The sequence below is a fragment of the Palaemon carinicauda genome, chromosome 39 (assembly GCF_036898095.1).
Source record: "Palaemon carinicauda isolate YSFRI2023 chromosome 39, ASM3689809v2, whole genome shotgun sequence".
Taxonomy (NCBI): Eukaryota; Metazoa; Arthropoda; class Malacostraca; order Decapoda; family Palaemonidae; genus Palaemon; species Palaemon carinicauda.
Genome location: NC_090763.1, coordinates 2791672 through 2809521, shown reverse-complemented (window position 1 = coordinate 2809521; position 17850 = coordinate 2791672). Strand labels below are relative to the sequence as shown.

Sequence of the window (17850 nt, the reverse complement as noted above, 5' to 3'; positions counted from 1 at the left end):
CTGCCAAGTTTTCAAATGTGGCTAGGGTTACATTCATTTAAGTATCTGTACTATATAAAAAGTTCCCATAGCAAACTAATATACCCACTCGGATTTTATTACCTTTCACAGTAACCAATCTAAATTACTAAAATTCTTTTACTATCTGACTCTTTCCCCAAACCCCTCTATATGTGATGTCGACTTTTTGAGATTTAAATAAATTGCTTATATTTTTAAAGTTGATTGATCAACTTTAAAATTTTGCTTTTACATAAAGGTTTTAAACTCACTTTAACCAAATACTATGTTAGAATATGCTTGCTAAGTCAAATTTTTAAAGTGCACTTGTAAAATTCATGGAAAAAAACCTCATGACCTTTTAGTGTCTTATGAAGAAATTGTATAAAGTCAGAGCTGAAATTTTATGAAAATCTTTTCTAAATACCATTTTAAACGTGCCTCACTACTTTACATGCTTTCAATATTGCAGATTCTACTAATCTGATTCAGTATACAACTCCAAAATAAAGTTTTTTGTTTTTTTAGAATTACTTTGAAACATATTCTGGGTAACTTTAAACAAGATTTGAGCATAAATTTTATTCATTCAAAGTTTACATGTGCTAATGTATAAATCACAATAACACCTACAATTTACAAAGCCTTAAGGAAAACACAAGGGTCTTTAAGGTCTTTCATAAAGACCACCTTAAGGTTTAGATCAACTAAGATAACCTCTTTCACTTTTTTTTTCTAAAGTCTTGTATCCCTGCAATAAACTCAAAAAGTGCTCAAAAAGCAGGATTCCATTTAGGATAGAACAGGTTATGAACTAATGCATGGGATATAGGTCATTAACTTATGAGTATGGTACAGAAAATGGTACAGAAATAAAATATACAAGTCAAATTAATGATGATAAGCATCAGATGTAGGACAAATTTAAGGAGTATGTGTAATGATTATGTGGTGGGGATAAATCTGATACAGAAAAAGGTCAAGGAAGGAATGGAATGAATTATGAGCAAGGTAAAATACTGATAACTAATAGGACCAGGTCAGAGTACTTTCAATAAAATGGATTACATAACAGGCCGAACGTGGAACGAGAATAGTTTAAATAGGACTAGCAAAAACCTAGCAAAAAGGCAAAGGTCAAAAGACAGGCATAATAGCACACTTTCATGACAAAAACAGGAGTACCAAATAATATTGACTAATAGAAATATTGAAGGGCATGCCTAGGAACGCCTTGGGAAGTTACATTATTAAACAGTCATGTACTGAAAAGGTAAGGAATTTATGTAGTGCAGAAACCTAAAGTATATTTAACAAGGTATTATAGATGAATTGGATCATAAGAATGGCAAGACAGTGGAATTTTAGTGTATACGGATCTAGGAATCAACCAGGCAGAATACTAGTGTATTAATATTACAATGATATAAATGCATTAACATTAAATTGTTTGGAATAGATGGCGAATACGTATATCATCATCAAGAAGTGTATTCTGTCAGTGGAGGTTAACAGGAAATTGAATACAGCATGGTAAGAAAATGTACTAGTTTGATGGATGTGGGATGATAGAAATATATAATAGTTTAGTAGATGAGGGCATTGCCGAGAACAAAACCCAAGGAGAGGATAAGTGAATTGAGTTATGGAGATAAAACATTAAATTTCATAGAAAATCCTACCAACAACTGGGAACAAGCTAGTGGCAACTTCTGTTCTGGCATGTGCTCTCAAAATAAGAGAACAGGCAAGAAAAAAATCCTAACTTGGTTGGCTATGACAAATTAAGCTCGGACTAACGCCCCAACCAAGGAAGCTCGGACAAAAGCCCAAACAAACGAAGCTCGGACAAAAGCCCAAAACAAACGAAGCTCGGACAAAAGCCCAAAACAAACGAAGCTCGGACAAAAGCCCAAAACAAACGAAGCTCAGACAAAAGCCCAAAACAAACGAAGCTCGGACAAAAGCCCAAAACAAAGGAAGCTCAGACAAAAGCCCAAAACAAAGGAAGCTCAGACAAAAGCCCAAAACAAACTAAGCTCAGACAAAAGCCCAAAACAAACTAAGCTCGGACAAAAGCCCAAAACAAACGAAGCTCGGACAAAAGCCCAAAACAAACGAAGCTCGGACAAAAGCCCAAAACAAACGAAGCTCGGACAAAAGCCCAAAACAAACGAAGCTCGGACAAAAGCCCAAAACAAACGAAGCTCGGACAAAAGCCCAAACAAACGAAGCTCGGACAAAAGCCCAAACAAACGAAGCTCGGACAAAAGCCCAAACAAACGAAGCTCGGACAAAAGCCCAAAACAAACTAAGCTCGGACAAAAGCCCAAACAAACGAAGCTCGGACAAAAGCCCAAACAAACGAAGCTCGGACAAAAGCCCAAAACAAACTAAGCTCGGACAAAAGCCCAAAACAAACGAAGCTCGGACAAAAGCCCAAAACAAACTAAGCTCAGACAAAAGCCCAAAACAAAGGAAGCTCAGACAAAAGCCCAAAACAAAGGAAGCTCGGACAAAAGCCCAAAACAAAGGAAGCTCGGACAAAAGCCCAAAACAAAGGAAGCTGATAAAATCTCTAAAGAAAACAAAATGTGTACACTTTAATTTGACCTTGAATAATTCTTTTAAAGTACAAGCCACCCCTGGGGAACTTATCTAAGTAAACGAAATTAAATTTTAAGCTACTAGGCAAAGCTATGCCAGGGCAAAACCAAACAAACTTGCAAAATGCTAGGACAAAAATTCGACAAAATGCAAGGACAAAGGACAAAGGCTAACTAGGGTTAATGTTCATGAAGAGCTAGGATAACGTAGATTTGACAATGTATTGCGCTATGACAATCCTTGAGAACATAAAACTTCTTGTAGGGCCTACTGAATGAAGGGCTATCCAGTGTAAGGAACAGGAAATAGTTAAGTTGCAATAGGTGAGGAACCCCAAGTTCACAATGAAGAAAATGTTAAAATAGGCTGGATGAAAAGAAAAGTAATAATGAAAGAATAGAAAAACAACTTGGGTGCAGGTTAAGGAGAAGGGACACTGCAAACAGCTAAGTAACGTGGAGTGGAACAGATGTGACCAAGGCTCTGACAAGCTATTCAAAGCTGTTTAATTGTAAAAACTGTAGAGCCTTAAATAAACAAGAAGAAATGGAAGTTTAAACAAATGGAAGACTTATATTAAAAAATATTTTAAGGATGTTCCATAAGACAATAATAATCACAGGTGGTATGCAGAGGGGGGGATACAGTCAGCTTTACTATAGGGAAAACTAACTAGTTTTAAAAGAAAAAGTTTTGATATTTTGCAATAAGAGTATTCAAAACCACTGCCCAGATCCAACATTAGTTATAGATATAGAAGATTAAATACCTAGCACAAAATACAAAAATTAGGAACAAAATTTACTCCTGCCAAACCTTGTTTAAAGTAATAAAAATGCAATTTAGCCTAAAAAATCCATTAACCAAAAACTAAATAGATGTTGAAAATCGCACAAGCAATAATTAAAATTCCCACAGTGAAATTCATTACTATTTTCTTAAGACTCAGGAACCCCTTTTCTCATTTCTAATTATTCCATTAACACTGGACCACATTGAAATGGGAATGCACAATATTTAGATAATTTATAGAGAACTTTGAAATAAAAGCTTTCACAGTTTAGATAACCTTGTCAGCAAAATTTAAATTTGTCCTATTTCACCTGCCATTTTCTAACTGCTTAAAAAATACTAAAGAGGAAGAGCGAAGGAGACAGACAGACGAGGTAAATTTCAAGCAGCTTTCAGGTCTTGTGTCTTCAATTGTTGATTTTCTACATTGCAGCAAGTTCGTGTCAAGTTCATTGGTGCAATTTGATTATTTGATCCATAGAGCCAATAATTCTGAAATGCAAGAACAAAAGTTAGAATAGATAACGCAAGATTTGTCAGTATATTTATAGCTGTGTTTGATAAGACCAATCAATTCCATTCATTTAAAAGTACAATATAGATTCAATTAAAACAGATTATTTAGTGAAACTAAAATCACGAATTAAAATTCACGAATAGGCTTTATGTTGAGCTTACATCAAATATAAAATTTATCCAGAGCTTTATAATTAGTAGAATCAATAAGCACTTGGGTACGGAGGATTAAATCTGAACTTACGATTAAAATCTATCACCAGTTAATAAACTAAAATGTTTTCGACTACAGATTGCATCTTTAAGCTTACGATTAGAGATCCCATCAGTTTAAGATTATAATTTACAGTTACACACCTGATTCATACAAATCAAATTAAAATATGAATTTTCAGATTCCCGATTCAATGAGAATTTAAGCACCATCAATTTCTAGTAAATTACCTATGAGAATTTCACCATCAATTTCTAGTAAATTACCGATGAGAATTTCACCATCAATTTCTAGTAAATTACCGATGAGAATTTCACCATCAATTTCTAGTAAATTACCGATGGGAATTTCACCATCAATTTCTAGTAAATTACCGATGGGAATTTCACCATCAATTTCTAGTAATTACCGATGAGAATTTAACCCATCAATTTCTAGTTAAATACCTTGGAGAATTTCACCATCAATTTCTAGTAAATTACCTATGAGAATTTCACCATCAATTTCTAGTAAATTACCTATGAGAATTTCACCATCAATTTCAAGTAAAATACCTATGAGAATTTCACCATTAATTAATAGTAAATTACCTTTGAGAATTTAACGCCCATCAGTTTCTAGTAATTTAACAATGAGAATTTAACCCCCATCAGTTTCTAGTAATTTACCGATGAGAATTTAACCATCAATATCTAGTAATCATCGATGAATTTAACCCCTATCAATATCTAGTGAATTATCAATGAGAATTTAACCCCTATCAATATCTGGTAAATTATCGATGAGAATTCAACCCCTATCAATATCTAGTAAATTGATGAGAATTGAATCCCTATCAATATCTAGTAAATTGATGAGAATTGAATCCCTATCAATATCTAGTAAATTATTTAAACCACCAATGAAATGGAACTAGGATCGAGAAATTTCCTATTCTAATGGCATTTGAAATAAACAGTTATTCTAGAAGAATTATCCAGACTAATTATATTGTGATCCACTTCTGTAAACTGTACGCTCAGAATTGTGCCCCTAATATAGCCTTTTACTTTATTACAATATGGAAAATCTTTTAAACCAAGGAAAAAAAAAAATAAGGTCTTTTCAAAATTTAAAGTTCTATTTCACAACCCCAAAAAAATTTCTCCGCAAATAAAACTAGTCTTTCCTTATCACTAACAAGTCTTGCCTATAGTCCTTTTAGGTTACAAGATACTCAATTTCTCGCAAGACTAAAACCTCGTTAATTAAAGGATTTCGCAAATCCCCGGAACACCAAACTCTTTAGTGTGTACCTCTTATCTATCTAAAATTTATAACTAATCACTAGGCCTCTTAGCCCTAACCCAACTTACAGTACTACGCTTAAAACTTTTGCCAATTGCTGAAATGACAAATTGGGAAATTCGAGAGTAACTTCCAACTATATATGAATTCGGCATTTTTCATAAGTTCGTGAAAAATTCTTAACGGTATAAATATTGATGAAAATCCACAGTAAGGAATAAATTTAGGTTTTTTAAATTTATGAATGGACATCAGTAAGCCCTTTCTATATTGTACACTCAAGATCTTGTCAAATTACAAAATATAACTACAATATTCTACTAAATGTTAAGGGATTTATCAAATTTGAAAACCAAATTCTGTAAATACCAATTGAAATTTGTTGTATAAGAAATTCAATTTTATAACTAAATATCGTAGTCTAAACCAAATACACAATTTCCTTTGGAAAAAAAAGGTAAAAAGTCAAACGGTATTCTATAGTTAAAAGCAGATACCTTTATTGATGGCCAACATCTAAAGTCTCAACAGGTTTGAAAACACTATTCAGGACCCCAGAGTGTTAAAGTTCTGTTCATGCTAAAATGGAGTTTTTATGATAAAACAAAGTTTTATGAATACTTACCTGGCAGTTATATATATATATATATATATATATATATAGCTGAGTCTCTGACTGCGGCAGAATTTAATCGAAAATCGCGGCAACCGCCTTGTGGTGGTTGTGTGGTTAGATGGTTAACAACCCTTACAGGGTGGTACTTTGAATCATTCCCATTTTCTGTTCCTCAGATTATCTTTGCCCGACCTGTCTCCTGAGGGGAGGTGGGTGGGCTTTAAAATATATATATAGAACTGCCAGGTAAGTTTCATAAAACTGTTTTATCATAAAAACTCCATTTTTATGAATAGAACTTACCTGGCAGTTATATATATATAGCTGATTCACACATTTGGAGGAGGGAAACAGACAGAAAAAACATAGTTGGGGAAACAACAAAAGAGTTGTAGGAGAACAAACACCTTGATTCCTTCCCTGCTAAGGTAGCTGACTTCAAAGGTAACTGCCTCTAGAGTCGCTTTCCCTTAGGAGTGTTCAGCCAGGAGTAGACCTGCTATGCTGCAAACAACTCAATCGAGTCTGTCAAAGGGGTAGGACCAACAACTTTACTAGACTTCAGAAAACTACCTTCCCATATAAAAAACCTGCAACCTTACTAAAGCTAACCATCTAACCTTGCAGAAATAGATATAAACTATCTATCTGGACTGAAGGAACCGTACCACAGGACGAGGACCTCAGACAACCATAAAAAAAAAACAAACCCATATACAAGTACATAAACTAAGGTTGAGTGGGGGTAGTAACTCCTTTGCCTAATACAGAAGCCGCAGCTACGTATGGGCCCAAGGTATAACACTTGTCATAGTCCACTCTTACCTCTCTGAGGTAATGAGAAGCGAAGACAGTTGCTCCTCCAGAACGTTGTGTCCATGATCTGCTTAACTGACATATTTTTCCGGTACGCCAGCGAAGCAGCAATGGCCCTTACTTCATGAGCCCGTACTTTTAACATGGCGAAGTTTTCTTCCTCACAAAAGAGGTGGGCTTCCCTAATAGTTTCCCTCAGGAAAAAGGACAAAGCATTCTTTGACGGGTTTTTGAGGATCCTTCACTGAACACCATAAGGAGTTGGAAGCACCCCCCACGCTCTTAGTGTGGGCCAAATAAGCCTTGAGAGCCCTAACCGGGCAGAGGAGGCTTTCCTGTTCCTGACCTACTAGATTCGTGAGGTTAGGGACTTCAAAAGTCCTAGGCCAGGGTTTCGAAGGGTTCTCATTCTTGGCGAGAAAGTCGAACCTCAAGGAACAAACCGCTCCATTTAGGGTGAAGCCTACATGCTTCTCGATTGCCTGGACCCCGCTGATCCTCCTGGCAGTCGCTAGAGACAAAAGGAAGAGGGTTTTCTTAGTCATCTCGCAGAGAAGCTTGCGAGATAGGCTCAAACTTCCTGGAGCACAAAAACTTAAGCACCACATCCAGGTTCCAAGAAGGGGGCCTTAAGTGCACCTGCTTCGTTGTCTCAAAAGACCTAATGAGGTCCTGCAAGTCCTTATTCTGAGATAACTCTAAGCCTCTATGCCTAAAGACGGTTGAGAGCATGCTCCTGTATCCTTTAATGGTAGATACAGCCAGCTTAGCATCCTGCCTGAGGTACAAAAAGTCTGCAATCTGGCTTAGAGAGGTAGAGGACGAGGAAACCTTGTGCCTCCTGCACCAAGCTCTAAAGGTCTCCCACTTTGACTGGTAGACTCTTTGTGAAGAGATCCTCCTTGCCCTGGCAATAGCTTTCGCCGCTTGTGCCGAAAAGCCTCGAGATCTAACGAGCTTCTCGACAGTCTGAAGGCAGTCAGATTGAGAGCGAGGGGGTTTTGGTGAAATCTCTCGAAGTGGGGTTGTCTGAGAAGATCTGGACTTGCCTGAAGTCTTCTTGGAAAGTCCATCAGTAACCCTACCACTTCGGTGAACCATTCCCTCGCAGGCCAGAATGGAGCCACTAGGGTCATTCGTCCCGAATCGAGGAGAGCGAACTTCCTGACAACCAGATTGATGATCTTGAACGGGGGAAAGGCATACATGTCCAGCCCCGTCCAATCCATCAAGAAAGCGTCCACTGCAACAGCTTCCTCGTCCGGGACTAGGGAGCAGTAGTTGGGGATCCTCTTGTTTAGACCGGAGGCGAAAAGGTCTATTACTGGTCTGCCCCACAACTTCCAGAGGCTCCGACAGACATGCGAGTTGAGAGTCCACTCTGTAGGAAGGACCTGTCCCCTCCTGCTGAGCATGTCTGCCCTGATGTTTCTCTGCCCTTGAACAAACCTTGTCAACAGCTGGGTCTCGTTCTCGTTCCCCCAGAGGAGAAGCTCTCTCGCAGTTGAGAACAGGGAGAGGGAGCGAGTTCCCCCTTGCTTCCTTATGTACGCGAGAGCTGTGGTGTTGTCGGAATTGATCTCCACAGTCTTTCCCGAGACCGAGGTTTTGAAGGCCTTGAGCCCTAACAAAATGGCCATCAATTCCTTCCTGTTGATATGTCAACTGACCTGACTCCCTTCCCAAATACCTGAGACCTCTTTGTTCCCTAGTGTTGCTCCCCAGCCTGACTCGGACACGTCTGAGAATAACACTAGGTCGGGGTTCTTCTTGAACAATGAGATACCTTTTCGCAACAGAGCTGGGTCCAGCCACCACATTAAAAGATCCTTGATCTCTGTCGGAATGGGAAAAGAAAAAGTGTCCTCCTGGATCTTTCTGTTCCAAACCTTTGCGAGGAAGTGTTGCAGAGGCCTTAGGTGCACTCTCCCCAAAGGGACAAACTGCTCCAGGGAGGATAAGAGTTCCCAGCAGACTCATCCACTCCTTCGCTGAGCATTCCTGCTTCCTCAAAAAGTCTTGACTTTGTCCAGGCACCTGGTCTGCCTCTCCTGGGAGGGAGAAGCCTGAAAAAGAACTGAATTCAGAACTATCCCCAAATAGAGAATAGTCTGATTCGGCTTGGTCTTAGACTTCCCCCAGTTGACGATGAGTCCCAGGTCCTGAGTGATTGTATAAGTTTTCATTAGGTCCTCCAGACATTTCTCTTTCGACAGTGACCGGATCAGCCAGTTGTCTAGATAGGAGGAGACCCTTATCCCCTCCTGGTGTAACCAGCCTGCCACATTCGCCACAAGTCTGGTGAAGACTTGGGGAGCTGTGCTGAGACCAAAGCAAAGTTCCCTGAACTGGAAGCACTTGCCCTGGAACACAAACCTCAGATATCTCCTCGAAGACTGATGAATGGGGACGTGAAAATAAGCGTCCTGCCGGTCGAGAGAAACCATCCAGTCTCCCGGACGAACTGCAGCCAGCTCTGACTGAGTCGTCTCCATGGAGACCTTTGTTTTCTCCACGAAGGCGTTCAGAGAGCTGACATCTAGGACTGGTCTCCATCCACCTGAGTTCTTGGGAACCAGAAACAGGCGATTGTAAAAGTCTGGTGAGGCGAGGTCTTGAACTGGCTCTATTGCTCCCTTGACCAACATCTGGTCGACTAGCTCCAGAAGAGCCTCTCGTTTCCCCGCGTCTGTGTACTAAGCCACTAAGGCCAGGGGAGAGTCAGAGAGGTGGTTTCTTTAAAAAGGGGATCTTGTAACCTTCCTTGACGACTGAGAGGGACCAGGTGTCCGCCCCTCTCCTTTCCCAAGACTGCCAAAAACGAGACAGTCTTGCCCCTACTGGTGTCTGAAGGACTTCCATCTCATTTTTTGGATCGGGGCCTAAACGCACCCCTGCTGGTCTTTGGCCCTGACTTGTCTTCTCCCCCTAAAATCCGCTCTCGAGGAGATCCTGCCCCGAAAGGGCTGTTGAAACTACTTCTCCTCCTTCAGAGGAGCAGGAGCAACAGGTAAGGTCTTTCTAGCCGACCGAGACAAAAGGTCCTGAGTAGCCTTCTGAGCCAGAGAAAGGGAGATATCTCTGACCAGAGCTTCAGGAAAAAGATGACGAGAAAAAGGGGCGTAAAGCAGCTCCGACTTCTGGGCAACAGTCACAGATCTAGAGGTGAAGGAGCACAGAAGGGCCCTCTTCTTTAAGACCCCTGCTGAGAAAAATGAAGCCAATTCATTAGCTCCATCCCTTAGAGCTTTGTCCAGGCAGGACATGATACTCGTCAGGTCCTTCGTGTCCTCCAGGAGTTCAGACTTCCTGGCCAGAGTCCCGAGAGACCAGTCCAGGAAGCTGAAAACCTCGAAAACCCTGAAAATTCCCTTGACGAGGTGACGAAGCTCTGACATGGACCACATCACCTTGGCAGAGTTTAAAGCATGCCTTCTTGCCGAGTCCACAAGAGCCGAGAAGTCACCTTGGGAGGAGGCAGGCACTCCTAACCCCAAAGGTTCCCCCGTCTCATACCACATACCGGCATTGGAAGCAAGCCGAGATGGTGGAAAAGAAAAGGTCTTGACAGCTTGTCTCAGTTCCTTCATCCAATCATCCACCTTAGCGAGAGCTTTCCTGGCCGAAATTGAGAGTTTCATTTTGATGAAGGCCGAAGACTTAGGAGCTTTCTTCCTGGTAAATTGAGACTGAGGAGAACGAGGGGCCGAAGGTTGAAATTCCTCCCCATAAAGTTCCAAAAGAGAGCGAGAAGGAACCTTGTAATCGCTAGAAGAGTCGGCAGGTTATTCTTCCTCTTCCGAAATATCTTCGAGGTCCTGCTCAAGGATAACATCCCGAAGAGTTGGGCTGCCAGCAGTCTGGCAGCTTGTGCTGTTTGAATCCTGGCGCCGAGCGGCGGTATCGTCACGATGACGAGCGGCGGTATCGTCACGATGACGAGCGGCGGTATCGTCACGATGACGAGCGGCGGTATCGTCACGATGACGAGCGGCGGTATCGTCACGATGACGAGCGGCGGTATCGTCACGATGACGAGCGGCGGTATCGTCACGATGACGAGCGGCGGTATCGTCACGATGACGAGCGGCGGTATCGTCACGATGACGAGCGGCGGTATCGTCACGATGACGAGCGGCGGTATCGTCACGATGACGAGCGGCGGTATCGTCACGATGACGAGCGGCGGTATCGTCACGATGACGAGCGGCGGTATCGTCACGATGACGAGCGGCGGTATCGTCACGATGACGAGCGGCGGTATCGTCACGATGACGAGCGGCGGTATCGTCACGATGACGAGCGGCGGTATCGTCACGATGACGAGCGGCGGTATCGTCACGATGACGAGCGGCGGTATCGTCACGATGACGAGCGGCGGTATCGTCACGATGACGAGAGGCGGTATCGTCACGATGACGAGAAACGGAAGCGTCCTGAAGACGCAGGCTGCCGTCGCCTTGAAAATGCAGACTGCATTCATCCTGTCTCCCAAGAACCGAGGCAGTAACGTCCAGGCGTTTCGAAAGGGAAACTGAATCGTCACTGCGCCGAGAACGAGAGGCAGTATCGTCCTGGCGGCGGGAGGGGGGGGAAGGAAAATCCTGGCAGCGTGCCGATGAAGAGGGTGGACGTTGTCGTACGGCAGACGAAGTGCGCAGAGGTTTCTTGGGAGAGATACTAAAATCTCTTAGAAGAGCTCTTAAGAGGCAAAGAGACGTCCTTACGTCTGACGGACTGAGAAGGGTGGCTGAAAGCTTTAACTAACTATGAAAGTTGTTCCTGCATAACCACCATGAAAGCTTTAGCCACCTCCGCTGGCTCTCGCGGTGCCGAAGACAGCAGTTGTCGTACGGCTTGACTGGGAGCGCTGGCAGAAGCAGCAGGGAGTCTAGCAGGATTAACTGGGCTAAGGACTGTTTTGCCCTTTTAACAGGAACATCGAAATCGTCTTCCGAAGGATCAGGGTCTCTGCTACTCGAACCGGGAGAGGGAGAACGAGACTGCACGTCCCGGTTCCACCCTCTCTTCATTGGTCTTGATTCGTAACTCCAATTACGTCTGGGAGAACGATCAGGCGAAGACACAAACGTATCCAACACTCCTTTCCTACGGCGGTCAAGAGCAGCCTGGGAGATCGCAACAGGACTGTGAGGCGACGACTGACCGAGGATAAGCACCTCTCACCCCCTTTCGGCTTTCGACGTACCTTCTCCCTTGGTCCTGGGAGCTTGGTAGAGGTCTAGACCTAGGGGTATGACAGATTCGATCAGTCGCCACCTCCACTGCACTTTCACAAGCACTAATTTCACCAACACCCTTACCTTTAAAGGCCTCAAACTGTGCTTTAATGGCCTCCAATTCAGCAGCTAATTTAGCATACCCAGGGTCATCCGTAGGCACAGGTCCTGTAGAAGGGGCAGGAGTCACTACATTTGGGGAAGGAATACCTTCCAAAGGGGTTACAAGCAAAGGGTCAATAGATAAATCTAAGCTAGGCTTACTAGCAGACTGACTTTGATTTAGCTCTTCTAACTATCAATCTCGAGTTTGCGCACATAGCGCTGCATAGCTAACCAATCATTATCACTTAAAACCTCGCATTCCTTGCACTTATTATCTAAAGCACATTCAAACCCCCTGCAACCCATACAGATAGTGTGAGGGTCAACCGAAAGTTTCGGCAACCTCACCTTGCAAATATCATTCGCACAAACACGATAATGAATTTTCTCACTCATGATAATAAAGGAAAAAGACAAAAACAAAAACACGATTGCCAAATCCCAACACAGTGTACTTCACCAAAAACGAAGTCCAAAAAGGCGATGAAGGGAAAGCGATCCGAAAAACTCTGAAAGGCGGACCAACGATGTTGTCGATCCGGCCGGCAGAGATAATCTGAGGAACAGAAAATGGGAATGATTCCAAGTACCACCCTGTAAGGGTTGTTAACCATCTAACCACACAACCACCACAAACGGTTGCCGCGATTTTCGATTAAATTCTGCCGCAGTCAGAGACTCTGCTCTATATATATATATATATATATAACTGCCAGGTAAGTTCTATTCATAAAAATGATGTGAACAACACCCAAATGCATGAACATCTTTCAAGTAATACCATATGATGTGCCTTATCTCCTACGCCTATTGATGCAAAGGGCTATGTTAGATTTCGCCAGAAGTCTGTCTTGAGCTTTTAAAACAATACTTCACAATCATCATCATCCTCTACTTCATATTCCATAGCCTTGAAGGCCTGGTTCTTCCAACCAGTGCCTCGTGGAGCCCAGGTAATGTTCGGTGAACTGCTCTTGGGGAGTGCGAAGAGCATGCTTAAACCATCTCCATCTTCCCCTCACCATGATCTCATTCACATATGGCACTAGGATAATATATTTAATTTCTAACCTGTCCTACCATTAACTCCCAATATTCTTTGAGTGCTTTTATTTCAAATCTACAAAAAAAATATTTGAAATGGTTTCACTGTCATACCACGACTACGTATCCATACAGTGACAGATCCCTAAACAGAGCTTGAATTTTATGTAATTTGGGAGATTTGATTTCCAAATTTTACAACCTAGCCATTTTCTGATTTTTTCTACCTAAAACTCCAATTCTAATACCCGGTATCAGGGTTCCTAAATATTTCGATTACTCTAGCTAAATGCTTGCTCCTTCCACATATTTCATCTTCCACTGCATATTCCGTTCTCATCTGCTTAACCTCATGGGATATTTCATGCAGTCAAGTAAGAAAGCATTGAAAATCTTAGTGGTGTACTGCTAAGGAGGACGGCATCAGCATACTCTAGTCAACTAATTTCCTATTACAAATCCAATCTAATCATCCTCCATCCCAACAGTTTTATGCATTAGAAAATATGACAATGCTAACCGTGACAACATTCCCTTCCAGTCCACTTCACTAGAAATTCATTAGATAGTACTCCATTAAAAACTTTGCACTTGCTATGCTCGTGAACAGAAATCAAACTAGTTATAAATTTTATTACAGAAATTTGCTAAGAATATTCTCACCTTTAATGAAAGATGCAAATTGTTGCTATCAGCGTAGATATCACTTCAGCCTGAAGTTATAACCTATTTATGGTAAGAGTTCACCGCCTCTGTAAGAGAAAAGGTTAAGTAATAATCTATTAAATTTTCTGTAATTACATCTATTACCAGGACATTAAGTAAATCCCTGTACTGCAATAAACTAACATCTACTTTGATTGAGTTATCAAATCTATTACCAGCCATTTTATTTAAATTTCTGTACTGAAAGACTAATCTGTTGATAGCCTTACCTAAATTCTATTACCAAAGTATTTTAAGTAAATCAAGTACTGCAACAAACTACTCTGCCATGACTTATCAATTATTACCAGTGCATTGAAATTTCTATACAGCAATCAATGTTAATCTAATGTTTATTAACCTTTCAACAAAATCTTATCAAGGCATTAAAAGTAAATTCTGTACTGCAGCCTACTTAAGGCATTAAAAGTAAATTCTGTACTGCAGCCTACTTTTCACCTGCTGTTTATTAACCTTTTACCTAAATTTATTACCAAAGCATATTGAGTAAATTGCTGTGCTTCAATAACCTTCATCTGCTGTTGAAAGTTTCTTAAATCTATTACCAGGGTATTTTAATTAAATCTACTGCAACAAACCTTCAGCTGCTCAAGTTTTATTTCATCAAATATATTTCCTTGATATTTTGAGAAAATCCTACTGTAAAACAGTACTGGTATTAACCTTTTACCTTCTGGAATTTACTAGGGTTTTAAATAAACTATGTACTGCAATAAACATCTTAAATTTTTAAATCAATTACCAGGGTAGCTAAATAAATCCTATAATGCAACACTTTCATCTGCTCAATTAGTTCTACTTAAATCTATTACCAGGGTACTCTAGGTAAATTCTGTACTGCAACAAATTTGCATCTGCTATTTTACTTCAAATCTATTACAAGGGTACTTTAGGTAAATCGTGTACTGCAACAAACATTCCTGTTATTAACCTTTTACCAACTAGAATTTGCTAGGATTTTAAATTCTGTACTGCAATAAACATTTTCAACCTTTCCTTATCAAATCAATTGCGAGGGTATTTCAAGTAAATCCTATGCTGCAGCAAACATTGCTGTTATCAACCTTTTACCTACTAGAATTGATCAGTTTTAAATATTCTGTACTGCAATAAACATCTATTAACCTTTATAATAATCAAATCAATAACTAGGTTTTATCTATTACCAGGGTATTTTAAGCATATCCTGTACGGCAACAAAGATTACAGTTAACCTTTTACCAACTAGAATTTACCAGGGTTTTTGATAAATTCTGTACTGCAATACCCACTGCCTGTTTATTAACCTTTTTCTCAAATCAATTATCAGGGTATTTGGGCAAATCCTGCACTGCAACAAGCATTCCTGTTAACCTTTCAGCTACTAGAATTTATAGATTTTAACTTATGTACTGCAATAAACATATCTTAACCTTTATAGTTATCAAATGAATGACCAGGTTATATCTATTACCAGGGTATTTTAAGCATATCCTGTACTGCAACAAAGATTCCAGTAATTGACCTTTTCCCTACTAGAATTTACCAGGGTTTTAAATAAATTCTGTAATCAAATCAATTACCAGGATAATTTAAGTAAATCCTATACTCCAACAAATTCCTGCTATTAACCTTTTACCTGCTAGAATTTGCCAGGGTTTTAAATAACTTCTGTACTGCAATAAACATCAGATTATTAACCTCTTCCTCCTCAAATCAATTACCAGGGTATTTTGAGTCAATGCTACACGTCAACAAACATTCTTATTAACCTACTATAATTTGCCAACTAGAATTTACCAAGATTTCAAAATTCTGTATCCAATAAACATTTTAATCTTTTCATTCAAAGTCAATGACCAGGGTATTTTAGTAAATACTATACTGCAACAAAGTTATTAGATCAGCAACTTAAATCTATTACCAGGGTATTTTAAGTAAATCCTGTACAGCAACAAAATTTTTAATCTTTTACCTACTAGATTTTTCCATTTAATCTTTTACCTACTAGATTTTTCCATTTAATCTTTTACCTACTAGATTTTTCCATTTAATCTTTTACCTACTAGATTTTTCCATTTAATCTTTTACCTACTAGATTTTTCCATTTAATCTTTTACCTACTAGATTTTTCCATTTAATCTTTTACCTACTAGATTTTTCCATTTAATCTTTTACCTACTAGATTTTTCCATTTAATCTTTTACCTACTAGATTTTTCCATTTAATCTTTTACCTACTAGATTTTTCCAGAGTTTTAAATAAGTGTACTGCAATAAACATTGCCTGTATTAACCTTTCCTCAAATAAATTACTGAGATATTTTTAAGTGGATCCAGTACTGCAGTAAACATTCCTGTTATTAAACTTTTACCCACTAGGCTTTACCAGGGTTTTAAATAAATTCTGTACTGCAATAAACCTTTATAATCATTAAATCAATGACCAAGATAATTTAAGTAAATCCCATACTACAACAAACATTAGTTATTAACCTATCATCTACTAGAATTTACCAGGGTTTTAAATTCTGTACTGCAATAAACATTTTTAATAAAATCAATGAGCAATGCCCAGGGTATTGAGTAAATCCTATACTGCAACAACCATTCCTGTTATTAACCTTTTACCTATTAGAATTTACCAGGTTTTCAAATTCTGTACTACAATAAACCCTTTTAATCATCAAATCACAATGACCAGGGTATTTCAAGTCAATCCTATACTGCAACAATCTTTCATCTGCCGATTAGTTTTACTTAAATTTATACCAGGATAATACGTAAATCCTGTACCACTACAAACTTCCATCTGCTCTTTACATTTTTACTCTAATCCATTACCAGCATATTTTGAGTAAATCTTACTGCAACAAAGATTGCAGTTATTAACCTTTTACCAACTAGAACTTGTCAGGGTTTTAAATTTTGTACTGTAATAAACATTGCCTGTTTATTAGCCTATTTTCATCAAATTACCAGGGAATTTTAAGTAAACCCTATGCTGCAACAAACATTCCTGTTATTAACCTTTTACCAACTAGAATTTACCAGGGTTTTAAATAAATTCCGCATTGCAATAAACAAACCTTTTGAATCCTCAAATCAATGACCAGGGTAGTTACGTAAATCCTATACTGCCACAAACTTTCATATGCTGATTAGTTTTACTTAAATCTATACCAGGGTACTTTAGGAAAATCCTGTACTGCTACAAAGTTTCATCTGCTGTTGATTAGTTTTAAATCCATTACCAGGGCATTTTATGTAAATCCAGTACTGCAACAAATTATTAACCTTTTACTTGAGTTTGCCAAAGTTTTAAATGACTTCTGTACTGCAATAAACATTGCCAGCTTAGTGTTTTTCCTTAAATAAATTAACAGTTGAGTAAATCCTGTACTGCAACAAACTTTCATTTGCTCTAGGGGTACTTTGGGTAAATCCTGTCCTGCAACAAACTCAATCTTTTGATTCCAGTTTTACTTTAACAAATCTTACCAGGGTCTTAGTTACAGCCTGTATAAGAAACTTTCAACTAATGCTGAAGTTTTACCTAAATCGATTACCATGGTATTCAATAAAACCTGTAGTGCAGCAAACATTAACCTTTTACCTACTTTAACCTTCTATTGTGTGTACTCCCTAAGTAGGGAACTATTCCTTACTCATGCATTGCATGCAGATGCAAGACTAGTGTATCCTGCTCTTGTACATGATACCACCTTATACTCTTCACTCAAGACAGCTTCTCATTGCTATCCTGCAGTCATAGAAATCCTACATTGTGCAGCAAGTTACTTAGGCTCTTAGATGGGCAACATACCATCTCCATTAAGACCTACGTAGTGGGCCGGAGATACACTGGTCCAAGAAATCTCAACCAACTGGCCCTTCGTGATCAGCACA

General features: G+C 39.5%; 1 long non-coding RNA gene across 3 annotated transcripts in view; it reads right to left on the bottom strand.

Annotated features, from left to right (window-relative positions):
- Window positions 1-556: 556 nt before the first annotated feature.
- The window catches only part of LOC137630959 (uncharacterized), a 32576-nt gene continuing 15282 nt past the window's right edge, over window positions 557-17850 (bottom strand). For all 3 annotated transcript variants that reach the window (XR_011041822.1, XR_011041821.1, XR_011041823.1), the window contains exons 4-5: window positions 13901-13989; window positions 557-3891 (exon numbers count right to left, since the gene is read on the bottom strand). This is a non-coding gene — a long non-coding RNA (uncharacterized lncRNA). The remainder of the gene's footprint in view (window positions 3892-13900; window positions 13990-17850) is intronic.